Genomic DNA, 5631 nt, shown 5'->3' with positions numbered 1-5631 from the left:
AGGTGAACGCTTTTTTTCTTTCTATTCAGGGAATGAAGGCGATCTGTTTTAAAAAGGATCAGAAGGGAGGTAGAAGCTAGCCATCCACACAGACCGTCTGTCGTCTTCAGTGAGGAATGGAACAATGGAGGAGGAAGGATGGCTTTTCTATATTAGCTCCTTGTTTGTTTGCTTTCTCCCAGGGACTCTACGAGACTATACTGAACAGGGTCAAATATGTGGAAAGTACTTACCAACCTGTTCTTGAAAGAGTAAGGGTGGACACCTCAACCTACTGGCTTCTCAGAGGGAGAGCAAGGTGTCAGTCTTCAGCTCACTGGCCCTTCAGTGGGGGAGGGTATGAAAGAGGCAGGGTCCTCCTCCAAGAACACATGGTGAGTACCTGAGGATCAGAGTCACTGCAAACTCTGTCTCCAGCTGGGGCCTGGCATAGAGACTGTTCTGTGTAAACATGGGCACTGTGTAACAAAAGATTTTTCAGATGTCGTTCCTCAACTCTCTGGGACCTAAGATATAGTCCATCTTACCAGCATCTCCTGTTAGCTTCCTGGCATCGAAGGGGTTAACATTTCAAAACAAGTTTCTAGGAACCTTAGCTGTATTGTCTCACTTGGAAGTGAGGAAGGCTCCATGGATTGTAAGCCCTCCTCCTGATTCCACCCTATTGACTATGTGACATTGGTCAAGTGACTTCATTCCTGCATCTCAGAATCCTCATCTATAAAATGGGATAATTGTAATCCTTACCTTGTGAGATCATCATGATCATCATGAGTAATAAAGGACTCATTTCATGTAGAATATGGCTACCACTGCCGTCATTGCCGTATCAGCAGGGCAGCCGGTCACCCAAATCTACAGGCTGCAGAGAGAAGCTGTAAGGTGTGGGCTTTTGTTTCAGCACCCAGGACACACACACACACACACACACACACACACACACACACACACACACACACTAGAGAGAGCATGCTCCTTCCAGAGAGGCTCATTTTGGTCTCCTGGGAAGTCTGTAAGGACCGCGTGAGCCAGAGCAGAAGCAGGTCCCCCAGGGCTCCCTTGGAGACCACCCCCTGGAAATCTAACTCACACTTATCTACAGTCTCTTGGTAGCAGATTCTCATTCTTGCTTCTCATTCTGCAGAATGCTGCCTTCTGGAACAATAGCTTAGAGTTACTGGTTTTCAGCTCTCACCTCATTTTAGAGCCTTTTCCTCTAGGCTTTTGATGCTCCAAATAAATAAATAAATAAATAAATAAATAAATGAATGAATGAATGAATGAATGACATCCTTTCTGTCTGGAAGAATGCTGGACTCGCAGACCATCCGGTCTGGATTTGCCACATCTAACCGAGAAAGCCAAAAGAGTACCTATGCACCGTGGCTAAGCAATGACATTCCAGGAAAAGGTGCATTTTCCTGGATAGGGCACACATGGAAGTGCTGGTCCCTGGAACACAACCTTAGTCCCCCAAAGATTTAATCTCTAGGATTCTCAGCTGGTGAGTGGCTCAGATTCTTCCGATTGGATTTTTTTTTCTACCCTGCAGGGGACAGCATTGGGCAAAGAACTGTGGAATTCATATGATAAAAGAAGAAACATTTGCTTCCAATACCCAAATTATTGCTTGCTAATTGAAGTACAAAAGGGGCATTTTTATTTCATCCTCTGGTTGGTGTAAGAATCCCTTTCCTAAATCTCTTTGATTGAGCAACAATACTGTAGGAATGTTCCCTTTAATCTATACATCATTTTCCTGATTAGTAGTTGTTCCGTAATGTTCTTGCTCGCCAAGGCAAACTTCAGCCAGAGAGCAATCTGTCGCCAGAGCTGCAGGTACTGATAAACAGCTCTGTGTGTACCACCGCCTCTGTCACCCCAGCTGAGTTCTTACTTTTGACGTGAATTTAAGTTTGGAGGACAAAAAGGCCCTCTGCTGCCACCCTGTAATCATATGCTTTCCCATATAGATGATCGTTGTCTTAAGTTGGGTTTTCTGAAAACGGACTCTGAGATGGAGGTCTGTGTAGAGAGGATGTGTTTGGAATCCCTGCTGAGGATGAAGGCTGCAGCCAGAGCTGGGCAGCAAAGGCAATGCAGACACCACATGAAACAGAGATTCCGTGATGCCCAAAGTTCTCACAAAAGAAACAAAGAGGCAAGCTTGGGCATCTTGATTCCTGACCAGTCTTTGGACAGGAATTTCCAGGGAAAGGTTGTTCCTTCCTGCCTAGGGATGGAAGCACCTGCCAACCCTTAGCAGACTTAGCGACTCCAGCTCCGGAGTGCAATGGAGAGCAGGAACTTGGGGTGGGAGAAGACACTGCCTTCCTCTGTTCTGAAGTGGGAGCCGGGGATTTGGGCAGCATGCCACAGGGTCCACCACATTTGCTTCTCACCAAACATAACTTAAATGACCTCTAGAAACTGATTAGTGTTCTTTTTTGAAGACACATACAAAAACAAACAAACAAACAAACAAAAAACCACCACCACCACCAACAACAACAACAAAACCTTTCTCAGTTCCAACTGTTGCTGCTCTGTGGTCCTCCAGCTGTTTTGAGAACAGTGCTCTGCAAGGCCTGTGGCACCCATTCAATCTTGGCAGATGCAGCAGTTATCTCTGGGCTTCTGCTAGTGATCAGATCAGCTGATGGCATAGGGCAGTTCCAGGGGCACCTCCTTCTGCCCATCATCTATCACCACAGTCTCTCAACCTTTCTGTTCTGAGTGATGACGGTACCCTAAACATGTAAAATTAATCCACCACTTGAGGCCAGCCAGGTATCTTGCCTCCAGAAATCACCCTGCTGTACTAAAGGAATGGCTCAGCCCTGGTCCCTTCTCGTGATTCCATTTAAAGAGACCACAGAGGCCCATGGGAACCCTGGAAGGTTGGATGCTTTGAAGATGCCAAGAACCAGCTCTGTTTCTTGTGAGGGTCAAGGGTGGATCCCTCAGGTAAGGCTCTGTTTTAGGTAAAGGAGGTGCACCTTCGAGGACAGAGATGGCCCTGTTGGGAAAGTAGTTACCTTTAAGCCAAAGACCCAAGTTCTATCACCCAAAACTTTAAAAAAAATAAAATAAATAAAGTCAAAGCCAGGCTTGGCAGCTTATTCTAGAGAGCTCCATGCCAGTGAAAGAGTCTGACTCAAAGAAACAAACAAAAAAGGTGGGTAACACAAGAGGAGTGACACCCGAAGCTGTCTTATGATTACAAGCACGCCCCAAATATGCACCTGCACTCACGTGAGCAACACACATGCACACATATAAATACATAGACACATACACACACATATACATATATACACACATATAAATATATACACACATATACACACATACATATAAACACATATACACATACATATATACACATATACATACACATATAAACACATATACACATACACACACATATATATACACATATACACACATAAACACATATACACATACACACATATATTTACACACATTCACACGCATACACACATATAAACACATATATACGCACATTCACACACATACACACATAAATACATACATACATACACACGCATACACATATACACACATTACACACATATACACACATACCCCCCACACACACACCACACACACATACAGAGAGAAAGAGAGAGAGAGAGACCTTGCCATAACGCTGTGCTCATTAAAAATCACCAGTGCAGCCTAGGAGAATGCTTGCAAGGCAGATTCAGATGCCATCCCAGAAGCAGGGCTCAGTTCCTTCTAGAAGTTTCATGATAGTTTTGCAGAACTGCAACAGAGGCTGGGGAGAAGCCTACCAGCTGATTTCACGAGCCAATGAAGCTTGGATTTTGAAATTCCATATGACAAGCCTTGCTTACCTGAACGGTGGCTGGGAGTGGCCTTCTCTTGTAGCCCATATGTATATTCGATTAAAACTATGTGGCCCACTGGAAGAAGCCGGTATGTTTCAATCAACCAGGAACCCTGTTTTCCAGGTCCATATAGAGTTCAGTGCCTCTGAGGATTTGGCAGAGAGAAAACAATCGAAGATAAATATAAAAATGATTGTCTTAGCCTAATCACATAGCATTTCCAGTATCTAAATCCGAGAAGGAAGCACGTTCCTGTGATACACAGGATGTTGTTGAGATCTGCAAACACCAGGCGGGTTTTGACTGAGGAGCTAGGCCTCCACTGTAGATTAGTGGCAAATCCTTATGACTTGGCTCTAATTGAGAGCTTAGAGCTTGCTATTAAATTCCTTTTCAGAAACAGTGCTGCCTACATGATTCTCCTTCCTGAGAGCACCCTCCCTCTCCATCAGAAACCATCCAAATGGATGAGTGTGAGAGCAGACGCCTTAGAAAACAACACCCCCAAAAGACAGGCTGGTGTGTTTGATTAAGAGAAGCCCCAGACAGTCTGTGGGTGAAATAAAGCTGTCCTGGGTGTCTCGGGGCTTTGACCGGCACAGAGCTGCATCGCCAATCCACTCCCCTTCTGGTCTCGGAGCTCAAGGAGTATGTTCCTGCGATACTCAGTGCAGAAGAAATGGAAACGGAGTCTCAGATGCTCGGCTTAGATTCCCTCAGAGAAACCAAGGCTGCACAGCTAGTCAACAGCTCCGAGGGAAGCAAACGTGACTGCATCTCAGTGGGGTCGCTGCTCTCCAGGGAAGAATTTAACTGGAGAAGACGACAAGGCTATCCACCTCTGGGCCAACAGATACTCACACCCCTGGCCCGTGACTATGATACCTGCAAGTAGCAACCAGGATCAACACACCCTTTAAATCAGCTAAGACAGCTAGCAGATGGATCCTTACCATCCAAGAAAAAAAAAAAAAAAAAAAGGCGAGGGAGACGGATTTGATAGAATCTCCACAGGGAATGAAAGTTTGCATTACAGAACTCTTTAGAAAGGTCCCACAAGTCACCTCATCGTCCTGAACCTGTACAGATGGCTCCTGGTGACAGCTGCATGATAGATTGTGCACCATGAGGTCACCAGCCCAGATTTATTTGGCTGTATATAAATGTGTGGTGGTAGCTTTATGCTACTGGCCTCACTCAGGGCAGTAATGGAGATATATTTAGAAAGAGATGAAATGAAGTCCCTCCTAGATTCAGATCATCCTAAATTCATGAATCAATAATCAAGAAGGAGAATCAATGGGTGTTTTCTCAATATGCCCCGGCAGAGTTTTTCATTTGGTGCCGTAATCATGGGCTTAAAGGAACCTGAACATGGATGTGCACACATGGTTTAAAATCAGGATCAGAAAGCGTTAACATGGGAAAAGTCCCCTGAGGTAGAGCCAGGTCCCTGGATCTTAACCTCACCCAAGATGATGAACACAACTTAATCCCAATTATTTGCAGCCACGTCATTTTGAAATTCTAATATTCCACCAGTGTTAAATAAAGAGACATCAAGTTGGGGCACAGCTGAATGCTAAGTTTGAGCTGCTCATTTTGTCTTAATTGAAGCATTTTGTGAAATACATTGTTTTAAGTATCCTGAAATGATTATCCCCACACTGGTATGGGGAGGGAGCTCTTTCAAACCATCACAGCCGTGGCTGGGAATGTTTTCTTGATATATTCTATGAAGAACTGTTTCTCTCTG

Source organism: Microtus ochrogaster, unplaced genomic scaffold, assembly GCF_000317375.1.
Source record: "Microtus ochrogaster isolate Prairie Vole_2 unplaced genomic scaffold, MicOch1.0 UNK54, whole genome shotgun sequence".
NCBI lineage: Eukaryota > Metazoa > Chordata > Mammalia > Rodentia > Cricetidae > Microtus > Microtus ochrogaster.
This window is presented reverse-complemented; position numbering follows the sequence as displayed.